The 20433-nt window shown below is 46.3% G+C and overlaps 1 protein-coding gene across 8 annotated transcripts in view; it reads left to right on the top strand.

The window, feature by feature from the left end:
• palld (palladin, cytoskeletal associated protein) overlaps positions 1–20433 on the top strand; it is a 452869-nt gene that overhangs the window by 146947 nt on the left and 285489 nt on the right. The window contains exon 1 of one of the 8 annotated variants that reach the window (XM_063049515.1): positions 1656–1763. The exons of 6 other annotated variants lie outside the window; for them this stretch is intronic. The gene's annotated coding sequence lies outside the window, so the exon portion shown is untranslated. Of the gene's footprint in view, positions 1–1655; positions 1764–11805; positions 11877–20433 lie in introns of those variants that run through there. One more of the 8 variants, XM_063049516.1, reaches the window with a different exon arrangement.

Here is a 20433-nt window from a genome sequence, read left to right as displayed (position 1 = left end):
GTGCCATTCCCCCCCACCCCAATACTTTTTCTTCTCCCATTCTGGTGACACTCTCATCCCCTCTCTTCCCCTCCCCTCCCCTTTCCCCTCTCTCCCCCTCCCCTTTCCCCTCTCTTCTCCTTCCCCTCCCCTTTCCCCTCTGTTCCCCTCCGCTTTCCCTTCTCTTCCCCTCCCCTTTCCCCTCCCTTCCCCTCCCCTTTCCCCTCTCTTCCCTTCCCCTTTCCCCTCTCTTCCCCTCCCCTTTCTCCTCATGACCTGCCCATCACATTCCTCTGGTTCCCCTTCCCCGTCCCTTTCTCCTATGATCCATCCTCCTTTCCTATCAACTTCTTTCTTCTTCAGCTCCTTGTTTCTTCCACCTATCACGTCCCAGATTCTTGCCTCATCCCCCTCACCCACCCATCTACCTATCTTCCCCCTCACCTGACTTCACCTATCACCTTCCAGCTTGTGCCCCTACCCCTCCCCCTACCTTCTTATTCTGGCTTCTTTCCCCTTCCTGTCCAGTCCTGAAGAAAGGAAGGGTCTTGGCCCCTCCATATTTTGTGTGCGTTGACCATGTGCAGAATCTCTGGTGCCTCTCATGAGCAAGTGAGAGGTTTGCCAAGGTGTGTTTGGTGTGCCTTTTACAGCTATAAGGGGGGGGGTGTGATGGGGGTTGTGCGATGACTGTGGCATGGTCGCGCAGTGGTTAGCACAACGCTTTACAGTACAGGCGATCCAAGTTCAATTCCCACCCCTGCCCTTAAGGAGTTTGTACATTCTCCCCGTGACCATGTGGGTTTCCACCGGGTGCTCCAGTTTCCTCCCACAGCCCAAAGACGTATCAGTTGGTAGGTTAATTGGTCATTCTAAATTGTCCCGTGATTAGGCTGGGATTAAATCGGGGGATTGCTGGGTGGCACGGCTGGAAGGGCAGGAAGGGTCGGAAGGGCCTACTCCCTGCTGTATCTCAATAAATAAATAAATCATTCAGGGTCAGAGACAATGATACAGTTTTAGGGCCTTATCATTAAGCACATGAAACAGTGGAAGAACTCAGTGGGCCAGGCAGCATTTAAGGAGGGAAATATACCGTCTTAATGAGGGGTCATCGAGCCCTGATGAACGGTCTTGGTTCAAAACATCGACTGTTTATTCCCTTCCGTAGATGCTGCCTGATATGCAGAGTTCCTCTAGCATTTTGTATGTGTTACTCTGGCTTTCCAGCATTTACAAAATCTCTTGTGTTTGTAAACTAAATTGTCGATATTTTGAGACCTTTCATCTAAAAGGTAGACTGCTCATTTCCCTCCATCGATGCTGCCTGACCTGTGCAGCATTTTTTTGTCTAGCTCTGGCTTCTAGAGTCTGCAGTCTCTTTGTGTCTCATTATTAAGCCATTGGGCTGGGATTATTTCTCGGTCTGGGCAGTTCCAGTATGCCCGTTCTCCTGCCTGCCCCCTTCCTCAACACTCTCCGTATTCATAACAGCTGCACTATGGCCAGGAAACCCTACCCTGATCCTCCCTCCCTCCTGCCGAAATTCTCTGTCTCTCTCACTCTCGCTAACCTTTGTTCTCTGAAGCAAGCTGGGACTGTACAGGGCAGGTCCGGCCCGCCTCAAATAAACTTTCCCGCTCTTGAGACCGCCCCTTGCCTTTTTTTTCACACCCCTCGAGCTCCTTGCCTCTGCCTGGCTTTTCGAGCTGGTGCTGAGACGTTAAGCCCAGGGAGGAAGCGTGGCTGCTGAGTGCCTTGGCTTGGGATACCTGGATCTGACAGTGAGTGGCTTGTGTAATATTTAATCTGGTTGTTCTGCAGGCAACTATGCTTCTTGCAGCTCGTTCTGTCTTCATTACAGGCTGTTTGAGTTCTGGCTCGGCACGGGGCAGTTCTCCAGAAGTCAGTGATACCTTGTGCTAAATCAGCTCCCAAGTAGAGCTTTGGATGGAGATTTGGGAAAGAAAATTCCAGTGTGAAGCATCTGGCAAAGTGCAGAGGAGGGTCATGCGAACAAACTGATTATCTCCTCAAGCACTGTCTCAGTGAGTTAACTGACCAGGAATGCTGATTCTGAAAGTGAAGTGTTAAGAGAGTGCCGCACTGTCAGAGGGACAGCACTGAGCGAGTGTTACACTGTCAGAGGGACAGTACTGAGCGAGTGTCACACTGTCAGAGGGACAGTACTGAGCGAGTGTCACACTGTCAGAGGGACAGCACTGAGCGAGTGTTACACTGTCAGAGGGACAGTACTGAGCGAGTGTCACACTGTCAGATGGACAGTACTGAGCGAGTGTCACACTGTCAGAGGGACAGCACTGAGCGAGTGTCACACTGTCAGAGGGACAGTACTGAGCGAGTGTCACACTGTCAGATGGACAGTACTGAGCGAGTGTCACACTGTCAGAGGGACAGTACTGAGCGAGTGTCACACTGTCAGAGGGACAGCACTGAGCGAGTGTCACACTGTCAGAGGGACAGTACTGAGCGAGTGTCACACTGTCAGAGGGACAGCACTGAGCGAGTGTCACACTGTCAGAGGGACAGTACTGCGCGAGTGTCACACTGTCAGAGAGACGGTACTGAGGGAGTGTCACACTGTTAGAGGGACAGCACTGAGCGAGTGTCACACTGTCAGAGGGACAGTACTGAGCGAGTGTCACACTGTCAGAGGGACAGTACTGAGGGGGTGTCACACTGTCAGAGGGACAGGACTGAGCAAGTGTCACACTGTCAGCGGGACAGTACTGAGTGAGTGTCACACTGTCAGAGGGACAGTACTGAGGGAGTGTCACACTGTCAGAGGGACAGTACTGAGGGAGAATCTCACTGTCAGAGGGACAGTACTGGGGGAGAATCTCACTGTCAGAGGGACAGTATTGAGGGAGTGTCACACAGTTGGAGAGACAGTACTGCGGGAGTGTCACACTGTCAGAGGGACAGCACTGAGCGAGTGTCACACTGTCAGAGGGACAGTACTGAGGGAGTGTCTCACCGTCAGAGGGACAGTACTGCGCGAGTGTCACACTGTCAGCGGGACAGTACTGAGTGAGTGTCACACTGTCAGAGGGACAGTACTGAGGGAGTGTCACACTGTCAGAGGGACAGTACTGAGGGAGAATCTCACTGTCAGAGGGACAGTACTGGGGGAGAATCTCACTGTCAGAGGGACAGTATTGAGGGAGTGTCACACAGTTGGAGAGACAGTACTGCGGGAGTGTCACACTGTCAGAGGGACAGCACTGAGCGAGTGTCACACTGTCAGAGGGACAGTACTGAGGGAGTGTCTCACCGTCAGAGGGACAGTACTGCGGGAGTGTCACACTGTCAGAGGGACAGTATTGAGGGAATGTCTCACTGTCAGAGGGACAGCACTGAGCGAGTGTCTCACTGTCAGAGGGACAGTACTGAGGGAGTGTCACACTGTCAGAGGGACAGTACTGAGGGAGGACCACACTCTCAGGGGGGTGGTGCTGAGTGAGTGTCTCACTGTCAGGGGGGTGGTGCTGGGGGAGAGTCTCACTGTCAGTGGGGTGGTGCTGGGGGAGTGTCTCACTGTCAGGGTGTGGTGCTGGGGGAGAGTCTCATTGTCAGTGGGACAGTACTGAGGGAGGACCACACTCTCAGGAGGGTGGCGCTGGGGGAGTGTCTCACTGTCAGGGGGGTGGTGCTGAGGGAGTCTCACACTGTCAGGGAAGCTGTAATGGTGATTAAAAGGCAGTTAGACAGACACAGGGATATTCAGAGGATGGGGGGAGTTGGATCCTGCAGGCAGATTTGGATTGGTTTAAATTGGCTTCACGTTCAGCATTGACTCTGTGGGCTAGAGGGCCTGTTCCTGTCTGAACTATGTTCTGTGTTCCATGTCTGCAGAAGTAAGAGTCTTCACCCTTGTTCTACCACAGTGAAGGCTTGTCACATTCCCACAGCCTTTACAAAGGGTTTCTGCATCCTGTTTATTCTTAAACAAATTGGTATTGGCATTAGAATTGGTTTATTATGGTCACATGTATCATGATACAGTGAGAAACTTGGCTTGCATACTGTTCATACAGATCAAATCATTACACAATGCATTCAGGTGGAACAATAGCAATGCAGAATAAAGTGTAAAACAATTCAGCACAGGTGAACAATAAAGTACAAGATTATAACAAGGTGGATTGTGAGGCCAAGAGTCCATCTTATCATACAAGGGGTCCGTTCAGGAGTGTGATAACAATGGGGTAGTAGTTGTCCCTGAGCCTGGTAGTATGTGCTTTCAGGCTTTTGTATCTTCTGTCTGATGGGAGAGGGGAAGGGAGAGAACTGGACAATTCAATATCCTGTATGCCATCACGGAGTGGTGTCTCCCTCAGTTTAGAGTTGACAGCGAGGATGCTGGAGTACTGATGCCCTCAGGCTGACAATTTTGGCTGAGTGCAAAGTCACACAGCAATTCAGAGGGAGACAGGCCCTTCAGCCCAACTCATCTATGCCAGCCAATGTGCCCACCGAAGCTAGGTCCGTTTTCTTGTGGGACTCCCGCCCCCAACTACAGTAGTCATGCTCTCTTATGCCGTCTTCTCACTGCTGCCATCAGGAAGAAAGTGCAGGAGCCTCAGGACTCTCTCTACCAGGTTCAGAAACAGTTGTTACCCCTCAACCAGAGGGGATAACTTCACTCAGCTTCACTTGCCCCATCACTGAACTACTCCCGCAATCAATGGACTCACTTTAGAGGACTCTTCATTTCATGTTCTCAATATTTATTATTTTTTTCCCTCTTTGTATTCGCACAGTTTGTTGTCTTTTGTATACTGGCTGTCTGCTCTGCTGGTGTGGTCTTTCATTGATTCTATGATGCTTATTGGATTTATTGAGTAGATGTACAAGAAAATGAATCTCATGGTTATATATGGTGACATATATGTATTTTGATAATAAACTTACTTTGAACTGTATGCCTCTGAACCTGAGAACCATGCTCATATCCAAATGTATTCTGAATGTCATTATTCTACCCTGTCGGCTCCTTTCTCTGGCAGCTTGTTCAATGCCTGCATCAACCTCTGCGTGAAGACGTTGCCCCTCAGAACCCTTTTAAATCTCTTCCCTCTCACCTTAAGACGTCTAGTTTTTGGATCCGTGTCCCTGGGAAACTGGCTGTGCATATTCCCCCTATCTCTGCCCCTCTATAAGGCATTCTGCACCATCCTATGCTACCATTCAGCAGAGATGGAGATCGGATAAACTCGCTCGGCGTGGACATGTTGAGCTGAAGGAACTTTTTCAGCACTGTATAAACTCTGTGAGATGTTAAATCAAGCCTCTGGCTGTGCTCTTGGGTGGATATAAAAGATGCAACAGTATCATTTCATCAAATGACTGAAATTATCACTTTCAGTCATGATGTTGGCTAAGACACAGCAGGGAGTTCTCCTGAGCCACATTCTATGGTATTTGTTGCCACGGGCGGCAGTGGAGGCCAAGTCATTGGGTGTATTTAAGGCAGAGATTGATAGGTATCTGAGTAGCCAGGGCATCAAAGGTTATGGTGAGAAGGCAGGGGAGTGGGACTAAATGGGAGAATGGATCAGCTCATGATAAAATGGCGGAGCAGACTCGATTGGCCGAATGGCCGACTTCTGCTCCTTTGTCTTATAGTCTTATGTCTTTGCCAGCATTAGGACTGAAAACAGGAATCTGATCAACAGCACATTACTGTTTGTAGCCTCTTTATGTGCATAAGTTGACCACCACATTTACTGCTCTGTTCATGTGACACTGCGTCAAAGGCATATTGCAAGGTGTTCTGGGGTATACTGAGGTGGTATTTTCAATTGATATGTCTGAATGTGGTCTTTAAATTTCAGGGTGTAGTGGGGTTGTTTTAGCTTGGAATTCCTGTGGTATTGCTTTAAGCTTCGAACATCCTGCAATTTAGTTTACAGTTTGACATGTCAGGGCATTGAGTGCGGGAGTGGGGAGGTCATGTTGAAGATATTGATGAGGTTAAATTTGGAGTATTGTATGGTCATCATCAGACATAGACAGAGGAGCAGAATTAGGCCATTCAGCCCATCGAGTCTGCTCTGCCATTCCATCATGGCTGATTTATTATCCATCGCAACCACATTTTCCTGCCTTCTCCCTGTAATCTTTGATGCCTATTCTAATTAAGAAACGATCAACCTCCACTTAAATATAGCCAATGACTTGGCTTCCGCAGCTGTCTGTGGCATTGAACTCCACAGATTCACCACTCTCTGGCTAAAGAAGTTCTTCCTCATCTCTGTTCAAAGTGATGTCCTTCAATTCTGAAGATGTGCCCTCTGTTCCTGGACTCCCCCACCATAGGAAGCATCCTCTCCACATCCACTCTCTCTAAGCCTTTCAATATTTGATAGATTTCAATGAAATCCACCCTCATTTTCCTAAACTTCAGTGAGTACAGGCCCAGAACCATCAAATGCTCCTCATTTGTTAACCCTTTCATTCCCAGGACCATTCACCTACCTAATGAGAGATAGCAATAAGCTTGAAAGAGTGCACAGAAAATTTACAAGGAGGTTGCTGGGGCTTGAGGACCTGAGTTATAGGGAGAGGTTGAACGGGTTTGGTCTTTATTCCCTGGAGCATAGGAGAATAGGGGAGATTTAATAGAGGAATACAGAATTATGAGGGATATAATAGGGTAAATGCAAATAGGCTTTTTTCCACCGAGGTTGGGTGAGACTAGAACTGGAGGTCATGGGTTAAGGGTGAAAGGTGAAATATTTAAGGGGAACATGAAGGGGAATGTCTACACTCAGATGGTGGTGAGAATGTGGAATGAGCTGCCAGCGGAAATGGTGGAGGTGGATTCTATTTCAACATTTAAGAGAAATTTGGACAAGTACATGGATGGGAGGGTAATGGAGGCACTGAGGATCAAATGCTTATAATAAGTAATTCATTTCAGGGAACAGCTGCCACGGAGCATAGGAGATTGAGGGGAGGTTTGATAGAGGCATACAGAATTATGATGGGTATGGGTAGGGTAAATGCAGGCAGGCTTTTTCCACTGAGGTTGGGTGGCACTCCAACTAGAGGTGATAGGTTAAAGGTGAAATGTTTGAAGGGAACATGAGGGGGAACTCCTTCACTCACAGGCTGTTGGATGTGTGGAAGAAGTGGCAGACGCAAGTTCAATTGTACCATTTGAGAGAAGTGCGGATGAGAGGGGTATGGATGGTCATGGTCCAGGGGCAGATAGACAGAACTAGGTTGAAGACCCAGTAGGCATAGTCTAGATGGGCCAAATGGCCTGTTTCTGTACTGTAGTGCTCTATGACTCTATGAACCCCATGGTTTAGTTTTAAGCTTACAATGTCTTGCGTTGGTGCTCAAGGTCCAGGTGTTGTTTTAAGATTGGAGTGTCCTGGGATTACCAAAGATATTATATACTAACTCAAATCTTTTACAAGAATCTGACCCCGTAACATCAAAGGAGTTCAGGGAGGCCTCCCATAGATACAGTGTGAGCAAGGCTCGCAGGATACTGCAGGCTGTGCGGGCAGTTGAGAAAGGGAAAGGTTCTTTGGCCAAGACTGCCTTATCCCAGTGCAGCATTCTCCTATCTGAAGCTATTTACCGACGGGTTTGAGGAGCAGGCAGTAATCTTAAATATTCCAAATGGTCCTTTGCATTTGAGAGTGTTTCCCTTAGTGGAGAAGTTGCAGAAAATAACGGTGGGTTTTACACAGAGGGACCGTTCTTATCCCCTGGCTGTGGATAATGAAACTGCGTGAGGTCATAAACTTAAAATAGCTGCTAAGTGAATCAGCAGGGAGCTTTGGAGGCATTCCTGTCCGCACGGAGGACAGTTGGAATACGGAATGTTGTGCTACGGGGAGTAATTAATGTGGAAGCCAATGCGCCATTTATGGAAAGCATGGATAAAGGAATGAGGCACCGAGAGATTCTGGGATGTAGGGAGAATGGTATCACTTTCCGGTTTCTTATCAAAGGCCCACCATGGGCCAAATGAAGATTGGACCTAGTAACCTTAAACGGGACCATCTCAACATTCTTTTGCCAGAAAATGCATCTGTGCAAAACAGTTAAATTGTACTGGATGCTTTTAGTAACACTGATGTTAAGGATCAAAGATCAACTTTATTCACCGTATGCGGGTACTGTATTAGGAATTTGCTGTGATGTGTTGGTCAGGGTACAACATGTAACAAAAAACAACATCATTCAACAATTATAAAGAATTATATAAAAAATAAAGTTAGATGTCAAAGTATAACTATGGAACAAAATATATATAAGTTTCCTATGGTGGGACAATTTAGGACCAGAGGACACAGCCTCAGAATAGAGGGGCGTCCTTTTAGAACGGAAATGAGGAGGAATTTCTTTAGCTAGAGGGTGGTGAATCTGTGGAATTTGTTGCCACAGGCGGCTGTGGAGGCCAAGTCCTTATGTATATTTATGGCAGAGGTCTATAGATTCTCGACTCATGAGGGCATGAAGGGGTATGGGGAGAAGGCAGGAGATCGGGGCTGAGAGGAAAAATGGATCAGCCATGATGAAATGGCAGAGCAGGCTTGATGGGCCAAATGGTCTAATTCTGCTCCTATATCTAATGGTCTTATGGGCTATATACCAGGATGTTATTTACAATTTACAATACATTACAAAAAGTGTTTTAAAACTTTTACAGAGCATGCAGAGACAGGGGTTATAGATAGAGGGGTTGTGGGGGGGGGGGTCTAACAATAATAGTTCATCAGATTAATTGCCTGGGGGGAAGAAACTTTTAAGAGGTTGTTAAGTTTTTATTTTAATAGCCCTATAGTGCTTAACAGAGGGAGCTTTTAGAAAAGGCAGTCTGCAGGGTGGGAGTGTCCATAATGATTTTTTCCTGCCTGCTTCTCTTTCCTGGACAGAGTGATGGTAAACTGCCGCCAGTGACCTTTTCTGCTGAACTGAGAGTTTGCTGTAGCTTTTGTGCAACGTGAGAGAACGCTGCACCAAACCAAACAGTAATGGCTGATGTAAGGATGCACGCTATGTACTGTGTTTCACATTCTTTCAAAATCCCCCGTGCGTGAAGGCTAATCTCTGTTTATTCTTGCCTCAAACCTTATTCCCAATCGCCGTTTGGGAATGCATATTGAAACTTCAACTCTGATTTTCACAGGACACACAGTGGAACAGTACAGCACAGAAAAGGCCATTCAGCCCACAGTATTATATGGCATGGAAACAGGTCCTTTGACCCAAATGGTCCACGCTGACCAAGATGCCCACCTGAGCTAACCCCACTTGCCTGTGTTTGCCTCATATCCCTCGAAAGTTCCTAGGGGTTCCCAACTTTTTTTAAGCCATGGACCCCAGGTTGGGAACCCCTGCTCTAAACCTTTCCTGTTCATGTAACTACAACGTCCCACGATGGTCTAAGTTCAATCTAACCTTTCCCTCCTACAAAACGTAGTGGACACGGATGGCCCAGTCCGTCATGGATAAAGCCCTCCTCACACTGAGCACATCGACATGAAGCATCGTTGTAGCAAAGCAGCGTCCATTATTCCCCCACCGGCCAGGCCATGCTCTCTTCTCACTGCTGCCATCAGGAAGATGGTACAGGATCCTTAGGACTAACACCTGTTCAGGAACAGTTACTACCCCTCAACCATCAGGCTACAGAACCCGAGGGGATAACTTCACTCAACTTCAATTGCCCCATCATTGAAATGTTCCCATAACCTATGGATTCACTTTCAAGGGCTCTTCATCTCAAGTTCTTGATATTTATTGCTTATTTATTTATTTATTATTATTTCTTTCTGATGGTATTTGCACACTTTGTTGTCTTTTGCACTCTGGTTAAACACCCAAGTTGGTGTGGTCTTTCATTGATTCTGTTATGCTTATTATTCTGTGGATTATTTGTGTATGCCCACAAGAAAATGAATCTCAGGGTCATAGATGGTAACATATATGTACTTTGAACTTTGAACTTAACCCTCCATTTTTCTTTCATCCATGTGCCTATCTGAGAGTCTCTTAAATGTCCCTTATGTATCTGCCTCTACCATCACCCCTAACAGGCTGTTCCACACAGCCTCCACTCTGTGTAAAAATCCTCAGACACCCCCTCTTATATCTTCATCCCATCACCTTAAGATTGTGCCCCCTCCTATAGGCCATTCCCACCCTGGGAGAAAAGTCTCTGGCTGTCCACACCAGTGGGAAAACCAAGCATTGAGATTTCAGGAATTGTATGAGTACTCAAGGCGGGTTGTTGGCTTGTTCTTCCAATAAGAAAGGGCTTGTATCGCTGTGTAAACTGGTCTGAACAGTGATCCCTGCTAATTAAACCACTGAATGTCAGCAAGCACTCAGAATCAGTGAGTAAATATTTCATTGTTGGAAACAGTCACTGATTAATCTGGGCTGGGAATAGGAGTGGCTACTCTTCAGAATGGTTACTGGGGACGGAAGTGGGTACTCCTACCTGTGTGCCTCTGTTAACTTATGGAGCCAGGAGAACCACTTCCTTAACAAACACTAGTTCTCCTCATTGGTAATCACTCAACAACTGACGTTGGTTAACTAAAAGCCAAAGAAGCTCAAGCAACTCAGACACCGGAACCGTGGATGTCATCAGATTTACAGGGAGCTGAATATTGCTGGCATAGTGGTGCAGTCAGTAGAATCATTACCTCACAGTAACAGGGATCCAGGTTCAACCCTGACTTTGGGCGCTGAAGTTTACTTGTTCTCCCTGTGACCTCAGCGGGTGCTCCGGTTTCCGCCCAAGTCCCAAAGATGTGCAGGTTGGTAGTTTGCCTGATGTCTGTAAATTGCCCCTAGTGTGTAGGTGAGTGGTAGAAGGGAGGGATGGGAATAAAAAAGAACTGGAGTTGAGATTTATAAGGCATTGGTCAGACCACGTTTGGAGTATCATCAGCATTTATAGGCCTCATATCTAACAAAAGGATGTGCAGGTACTGGCGAGGATCCAGAGAAGTTTCACTAGAATGATCCCAGGAATGAAAGGGTTAATATATGATGGCTCTTGTCCTCTACTCATTGGATTTTAAGAGAATGAGGGGAGCCTCATTTGAGCCTACTGAAGCACCTTCAATTACTCCAAAAGACTGAGGTTTGGTAAAATACTGAAATGCTTTTATTCGCTGTACAATACGACCTCCACAGTGAGTGTCTGCCCCGGACTGAGGGGGACGGGCAAGGCGAACACCTTTATACAGGATTCTGTGGGAGGAGCCACAGGGGCAGTCAGCAGAGGGGTGTGTCCAGACAGGTAACCAAGTTACAAAATATGTACATGGTTTACCACACCTACTAAATATTGAAAGGCCTAGTTAGAGTGGGTGTGGAGAGAGGATGTTTCCTACAGTGGGAGAGTCTAGGACCGGAGTGCACAGCCTCGGAATACAAGGATTTCCATTTAGAACCGAGGTGAGGAGGCATTTCTTTAGGTAGAGGGTAGTGAATCTGTGGAATTCATTGCCACTGACAGCTATGATGGCTAAGTCATCAAGTATTTTTAAGCAGAGGTTGATAGGTTTTTGATTAGTCAGAGTGTCAAAGGTTATGGGGGGGAACGGGAGAAAGAGGTTGAGAGAGAAAATAAATGATCAAATATCAAATCAGACTTGATGGGCCTAATGGCCTTATTCTGCTCCTGTGTCTTATTGTCTTATAGAGTGGAGTTAGTCGAAGAAGTGGAGCTTGATTATTGACCTGGACTGGATGTGCTAAATGGTCTGTATTAGGACTCCATATTGGCTTTGGAGAATGCTATTCCAAACTCTGTCGCTGGTAGTCAGGGAACAGTTCGGGAATCTTGGAGAATCAACTCAACCTGTCCAATGCTTTGAAGTGTCCGCTGCAAGGTGACAACCCTATAACATAAAATTCTCTCCCCCATCTTACAATCCCTCCACAGCCTCAGCTGTCTGGACTATAGCCCTGGATATCCTCCCTGAACCTGTTCACCTCTTTCCTTTTTAAGTCACTCCTGGAAGCCTTTCCTTCTGGTCGAACTTCCAGCCGTCTGTCTTATATCTATTTCTGTGCGTCTGTGACACGTGTCGCCTGTTTACCCTTCCATGAAGCATCTTTGCTTTTGAAGGCTTTCCAAAGTTCAAAGTTCCAATTGAATGCAAATTGATATTGTCACATGTACAGTATAAAAGTCATTTCCTTTACAGAGCTTTGACGTGCAAAAAAAATCCCTGCTTTTTTCTTACATGACGACGTTTCATCGTTAATTTGAAACGCATTAATAGCGTCAAATTAGCGTCAAGTAGAGGTGTTCCCTCAGATCTCTCTGTGTGAAGTTTTTGCACATTCTCCCTGTGACTGGGTGAACTTCACCCATTTCTCCAAGTCCTGTGAGTTAGTTGGCTGCTGTAAACTACTCCTAATCTTGGGGAAGTTGTGGAAAAAGTGGGGAAATAAAAACAGATTGATGTAGGATTAGTGTAAGTAAGTGGGCACAGGCTTGATGGGCCAAAAGAACTGTTTCTATACCATAACTGTCTGAAAAAGTACCTGCTAAGTACAAAGTACATAGTACATATATGTCACCATATACAACCCCACATTTTCTTGTGGGCATCCTCAACATATTTCTAGAATAATAACTATAACAGATCAGTGAAAGACCGTCCAACGAGGGTGTTCAGCTAGAGTGCAGAAGACAACAAAGTGTGCAAATGCAAAAGGAAGAAATAATTAAATTTGCTGATGATACCACAGTGGTGGGGCTCATCAGCAAAAATGATGAAACAATGTACAGGGAGGAGGTCAAACACCCAGAGAGTTGGTGCAGGGATAACAACTTGATGCTTAATGTCACCAAAACCAAGGAGATGATCGTCGATTTCAGACGGTCTCAGCCTGAGCACACACCCCTCAGCATCAGCGGCTCCACAGTGGAGAGAGTGGAAAACATCAAGTTCCTTGGGGTGCAGATCTCGGACAATCTCACCTGGTCCAGGAACACCACTGGGATTGTGAAACGGGCCCAGCAGAGATTGCACTTTTTGAGGAAGCTTAAACAAGCATCACTCCCCACTAACATCTTAACTACATTCTACAGAGGCGTGGTTGAGAGTGTGCTGACCTTTTGCATCACAACCTGGTACTCCAGCTGCAGTGCTGTCGACAAAAAAGCCTTGCAGAGGGTGGTTAGGGGAGCAGAGAAGGTTATTGGGGTCTCCCTACCTTCTGTCCAAGACCTCTTTCAGAGTCGATGCCTCCAGAAGACACGGTACATCATTAAAGACCCCTCACACCCTCTCCATGAACTGTTTGTTCTTCTGCCATCAGGCAAACATTACAGGAGCATCAAAACTAAAACCACAAGGCTACTAAACAGATTCCACCCACAAGGAGTCAGACTGCTAAATAGCTGCTCCACCTGACTCTGCTTTGGACACTTTTAACTTGCACTGGACACTTATAACTTGATTTTAACTGACATGTGGCTGTTGTGTTTTACTATTTATTGTTATGTTTATTAGTTAGTGTGGCGTTTGTTATGTTATGTTTGCACTGCCCCTGAGAAACGCTGTCTCATTCTGCCCTGCAGAGCTGATGTACGGTTAGAATGACAATAAAGTTTTTTGAATCTTTTGAACCTTGAATAATAATAAATAAGGAATAAATGTCGAGAACATGACATGAAGAGTCCTTGAAAGTGAGTCCACTGGTTGTGGGAACATTTGAATGACTACATTGGCTGCGAAAAGTTTTGTGGACAGTGCTATAAAAACAGAAGCTTCCTTCAGAGTAATGCAGTCCGTCCCTTTGTTCCCCCACCCACCCACACACAATCGCGTAATCGTCATGTGTTTGAAGCAAACGATTCAAACTCATTGATGCCATGAGCACTGAGCCGTGCCCAGCAGTCACGGAAGCTCGTTAGTGGTTTTTTAAAATGCTGATTAGTGAAATTTCGGTTCTACTCCAGTCACTTTCAGTAGCTGAGACTTGATGTGGAGACAGTGAGGGTTCATCCTGTGCCTATCAGTAAATCTGTTTTCACAGGACAATTTTGAGCTTCCTGCAATTTATTCTTAAACAGAAGGTTCATCGTTTTATGTTTATTTTACCTCTTTAATTACTGAAGGGATTTCCCAAACTATTTCTTTCACTCTGCTTGCCAGCAAAATTAAATTTGCAGATTCATATTTGTTTATTTATCAGAATTTCAAAGTTCAGAGCAAGTTTATTGGTTGTTATTATTTATTACCTTAAGATTCATTTTCTTGCAAGCATTGAAACATTCAGTGAAAGTGTGTCGTTAGCAGCCAATACAATAGAAGGATAAAGCAGCCTGCAAATGTCCCACGCATTCCGGCAGCAACATAGCATGGCCTCAATATTCAGCAGAACAAAACAAGCGAGCCCCTTTCCTCCCTCCCAACCGACCACCAACTCACACACACTCAGAGAGTCCCCCAACCATGAGGCAAACTGCCTCTGGGCCTCCAATCTCCAGTCCCTGTCCCGGACTCACAGGCCCACAGACATTGAGAGGCAGCTTCACTGCGAAGACTCTTCGAGGTGTGCCAACCCTGAAGAAGTTTAATTCCCTTTGACAGACGATCAGTGAGTTCTCTCACTGCTCCCCCTCTGTGATCTCTTCGCCTATCACCTTCTAGCTTGTCCTCAGTCCTCTCCATCTGCCATCTCTCTCACTGCTCCCCCTTTGTAATTTCTGCTGCTCTCTAACTCTTCAACCTATCGCCTCCTAGCCTGTTCTCCTTCTCCTCCCCTCACTTTCTTATCCTGGCTTCTTCTTCCCTCTTCTTTTCCAGTCCTGATGAAGGGTCTCGGCCCGAAACATCAACTGTTTATTCCTCTCCACGGACGCTGCCTGACCTGCTGAGACCTTTCAGCATTTTCTGTGTGTTGCTCTGGATTTCCAGTATCTGCAGAAGATCTGGAATCTGACTTCCAGACCCACTAACAGTGCACAGAGCGTAGGTGCTCTGCGAAGCAGTCTCCCAATCTACGTCAGGTCTCACCGATATGCAGGAGGCCACACCAGGAGCACCTATGCTCCGTCCGCCAGAAAAACGGAATCTCCCAGTGGCCACCCATTTTAGATCCACTTCCCATTCCCATTCCGACATGTCTATCCATGGTCTCCTCCACTGTTGTGACAAGGCCACGCTTAGGTTGCAGGAACAACACCTTATATTCCATTTGGGTAACCTCCAACCTGATGGCATGAACATTGATTTCTCGAACTTCTGGTATAGTCCTTTTCTATCAGACTCCCCCTTCTCCAGACCTATATCTCTTTCACTAATCAACTTCCCAGCTCTTTACTTCGTCCCTCCCCCTCCAGGTTTCATCTATCACCTTGTGCTCCTCTCTCCCCTCCCCCACCTTTTAAATCCACTCCTCAACTTTTTTTCTCCAGTCCTGTCGAAGGGTCTTGGTCTGAAACGTCGACTGTACTCTTTTCCATAGATGCTGCCTGGCCTGCTGAGTTCCTCCAGCATTTTGTGCGTGTTGCTCAGATTTCCAGCATCTGCAGATCTTCTCTTGTTTCTGACATCCTCCCTATACTTTCTTCCAGTCGTCTTAAAATCCCCTTGTGTTAGCCGTAAAGGATGTCAATTTAAACTAAAATCTCTTGTGCTGTTCATGGGAGCAGCATGGATTCCTCGTGGTCAGCACAATGTTTTACAGTACAGGTGACATGGGTTCAATTCCTGCCACTGCCTGTACATTCTCTCCGCAACTGCTCGGGTTTCCTCCAGGTGCTCTGATTTCCTTCCACAGTCCAAAGATGTACCGGTTGGATGGTTAATAATTGGTCATTGTAAATTGTCCAGTGAATAGGCTAGGATTAAAAAGGGGTTTGCTGGGCAGCACAGCTCTAAGGGCCAGAAGGGCCTACTCTGCACTGCATGTCAATAAATAAGTAAATAGAATGATTGATTTCCTTCCTTTCCCAGCGTGTATCTGCCTGAAAGCCTCTTGAATGTTACGCTTGTGTCTGCTTTCACTGGCCCTGGCGATCCACCCAAGCACCTACCATGTTCTATGCAAAAACTTCACTTCAGTCGTGCATGAGTGTTTTGGAATGGTGATTCGCAGTGAGATCTACTTTTCTCCCCACCACCACCCCCCCCCCACCATACTCACACACACGCACACACCCACACAGGTCTCCAGCACCAGGATAGGCCACCTTTGGGCCTCCAATCTCTACTCCTTGCCCTGGACTCACAGGCTCCTTGCCTTTGACTTCCAGACCTACTGACCTTCTTGATCAGGCCTCAACTTCAGGACTTGGTGACTTTAATCTTTGACCTTTAGTATCGACACCTGGACTCACCGATGTTTAATCTTTGGGACTCAAACTCCAGACTCACACAGGCTTTCAACCTACTGCCTCACAGTTCCAGTGACTGGGGTTCAATCCAGACCTCCAGGGTGGAGTTTGCACTTTGATCCTGTGACCTCTTGGTGCCTTGGTTTCCTCCCACAACCAAGATGCATGCTGGGAAGTTACTTGACTACCAGCAAGGCAGGGGGACAGTTGGTGTTTCTGGTCGAGACCTTGCATCAGGACCTAAGGCATCCCTTTGCTTCCACAGATGCTGCCGGACCCAGTCAGTTCCTTGAGCAGTTTTTTTTTCTCCGCATTCCAGCATCTGCTCTCTTATGCTGTCTCCTAGTTGACAACTGCAGGTTGCTCCAGATGTGGGTAGGTGGCAAAAGAACTGGGGCGGCTGGTGAGCACATGTGAGGGAACCAGGGACTCAGAGTTATGGACAAGTTTCAAAGTAAGTTTATTATCAGAGTACATATGTGTCACCATAAACAAGCCTGAGATTTATTTTCTTGTAGGCATACTCAGTAAATCCAATAACCATAATAGAATCACTGAAAGACAGCACCCAAAGGAGCAGGTAACCAGTGTGCAAAAGACAACAGACTGCGCAATTGCAAAAATATATCATTATAATAATAAATAAATAAGCAGTAAATATTGAGAACATGAGATGAAGAATCCTTGAAAGTGAGTCCATAGTTGTGGGAACAGTTCAGTGATGTGCAAGTGAAGTTGAGTGAAGTTATCCCCTCTGGTTCAAGAGCCTGATAGTTGAGGGGTAATAACTGTTCCCAAGCCTGGTAGTGTGGGTTCTGAAGCTCCTTAATCAATTTCCTGATGGCAGCAGCAAGACGAGAGCATGAGAAGAGAAGGGAGGGGCAATGGGATTGATGGGTTTGCATTAAGAGTGCTGGTAGACCCAATGAGTTGACTGGCATCATTCATTGTGATATGAAATTTTGAAAGAAAAAAACTGGGAAAAAACAGTGGATATTTTTTTCGTGTGAATGAAGAACCTCCATTTCTTGTAAAGGCACACAGCACATAAACAGGCCCATCATTCATCAAGTCCACAGCAACTATCAAGCTACCATTTACACTAATAACAAAGAGTTCTGGGAATACAGATCCATGATTCCTTGAAAGTGGTGTCACAAATAGATCAGGTTGGAAAGAGAACTTTTGACAGATTGGCATTCATAAATCAAAGTTTGGAGTGCAAGAGTGGTGATGCTATGTTGAAGTTGTATAAGAAGTTGGTGAGGCCAACTTTGGAGTATCTTGTGTAGTTCTGGTCACCTACCTACAAGAAAGATGTCAATAAGATTGGGAGAGTACAGAGAACATTTACAAGGATGCTACTGGGGCTTAAGGACCTGAATTACAGAAAAGTTGAATAAGTTAGGACTTTTTTCCCTGAAGCATAGGAGAATGAGGAGAGATTTGATAGAAGTATACAAAATTACTTGGGGTATAATAGGGAAAATGAAAGCAGACTTTTTCCACTGAGGTTGGGTGACACTAGAACTAGAGGTCGTAGGTTAAGGGTGAAAGGTGAATTATTTAAAGAGGAATCTGAGGCAGAACAACTTTACTCATGGCGTGGTGAGAGTGTGGGATGAGCTGCCAGTGCAAGTGGTAGATGTAGGTTTGATTTCAACATTTAAGAGAAGTTTGGACAGGTACATGAATGGCAGGAGTATTGATTGCGGGTTGATGGGACCAGGCAGTATAAAGGTTCAGCATGGACTAGATGGTCCAAAGGGCCTGCTTCTGTTCTATAGTGTGCTATGACTCTGTGATGCTATAATCCCAGCTGATTCTCCCCACGTCCCCATTGACCCCTCACTCTCCAGTTCTACAGCACCTTTCTCATCCTTTGAGTGCTCTGAAACTGCCCACAGTCTATTTGATGTAATGACCTGGTTGGGGAAAATGCATGATGAACTCCAATAGGAACCTTAATCCCTTAGTGATTAAATGGATGCCTACTGCAGACAGACTGCCTGACCGCACAGTTCTGTCTTTCAAGCCGCTTTATAACTATTGTAAAAAATGTGAAGACGAAGGAATTCTTGATGCAATCGAACTGTCAGGTCTATGTAGCTACTTTCTATTGTATTAGATAATCACAGCACAATGGGGACACCTTAGCCAATACACCTGTTCCCTAATCGTTCACTCCCTCTGCCTTTGTCCTTCATAGATCCTCAGAGCTCTGAGACTCAGGTGGCTAAATCTGCAGCAACTTCTCACAGAGACAATATTTGTCTTTCCTTAAGTGGCACGACTTATCACCGCAGGTGAGGCGGAGTGTACATCACCTGTGTACACTGTGTCCTCTCACTGTAGTAACCTCTGCCTCTCTCTGTACTGTTCATTGAAAAAGCTTTAATTGCATATTTACAATGTTGTTAGAATTGGTTTATTACTGCCACATGTACTACAATCTGGTGAGAAGCTTGTCTAGCATGCTGTTCATACTGATCAGATCACTGCACAGTGCATTAAGGTAGAACAAGGTAAATACAATACCAATGCAGAATAAAGTGTAACAGCTACAGAGAAAGTGCAGTGGGGGTGATTGATAAAGTGCACGTTTATTGTGAATTGGTGAAACATCTTACCGGGATGCTGGTAGAGCAGGTACATTAAGGGCATTTAAGAGACTCTTAGATAGGACCTGGTTGGTACAAAAATGGAGGACTATGTAGGAGGTTGGATTGATCTTAGAGTATATTAACTGGTCGCGTAGATCATGGGCCAAAGGGCCTGTACTGTTCTGTGTTCTATGTCTATAGCGAGGTAGATTGAGAGGTCAAGAGTGTATCTGATAACAGAGGGATAGAAGCTGACCTTGAACCTGGTGGTACAAGTTTTCAGGCTTTTGTATCTTCTGCCCAATGGGAGAGGGGAGAAGAGAGACTGTCCTGGGTGGGTGTTGTCTTTGTTTTTGCTTGCCATTTTGCCGAGGCAGTGAGGAGTGTAGACGGGTTGGGGAGGCTGTTTTCAGTGAAGTGCTGACCCACGTCCACAACTCTCTGCAGCTTCTTGTGCTGATGTGCAGAGTGGCTGCCATACACCATTTTCAAGTTGAAACATTACACATGGGACAGAGCCCACCAGTCCCAGAAGCCCCACAGAGAGCGCCTTGTCCTCCCTCTCCAGGGGCACCCGGGTGCGGGTGTACCCTGGGAAGAGGGGCTGGTGGTCAGCTGCTGTATTGGCTGTCTTCCTCTACAAGGCCAGGCCATGGACCACGTCCCACACGAGAGGAGAAGAAGGAAAGGGAGTATTTCCTCTTTGGCTACAAAACAAATTCATAGTTCAGGACACGCTGTGGATAGGTACAGGACTACCGGCATTTTGGGATTCCACCAGGTAAATGTTCTCAGTGGCGGCAAGTCAAGTTGATTTCATTGTCATGTGCACAACTACGGTGAAAAACATGCTCGCAGCAGCATTGCAAGCACCTGGATTCAAAACAAAACGCCAGGACTGTTAGTAGAGACAAATATGACAGGCGTTTAAAAGGCTTCTAGACGAGCACGGTTAGAGATCTTTCTGGCATTTTGAAATTATGGACAGCGTAATTATGGATGAACTAAAAGGAGAACAGCTCATCAGGAAATAAAACCTGTACGGAATTCAACTTCCTGCCGATAGTTGGTGAGACCGATCATTCTGCTTCTGTCCCACTGAAGCTACAGAGGGGGAAGACAATCGGTGAATGTTCCTGCTCTTACCTCGTTGTCAAAGGTGTACCTCTGTCACTTAATGCACAATTCAGGACCAAGACCGGTTTGTCACTTCACCTTCTGCGTAGTTATATATTCATGCAACTGTGTTTCCATGCTGCAACAAAGGGGTGTACTTTGGCTGGTGGGGTGGACATACATCTCTACCAAAGGAGGTGTAAGGCACTCCTTCCCTCTACTAGCCTGCAGGTCACCCTTGGGCAAGGTGTAGCACCTGTTTAGCCTCCTGATCAGGGTCATGTGGTGGATGGGAGCAGGTGGTGGATGGTTGTATGAGCAGCTGGTGCATATCCAAGTCCTGGTTATGTGACCACTGCCACCAGGCAGACA

This window comes from Mobula hypostoma, chromosome 5 (genome assembly GCF_963921235.1).
Source record: "Mobula hypostoma chromosome 5, sMobHyp1.1, whole genome shotgun sequence".
NCBI lineage: Eukaryota > Metazoa > Chordata > Chondrichthyes > Myliobatiformes > Myliobatidae > Mobula > Mobula hypostoma.
This window is presented reverse-complemented; position numbering and strand designations above follow the sequence as displayed.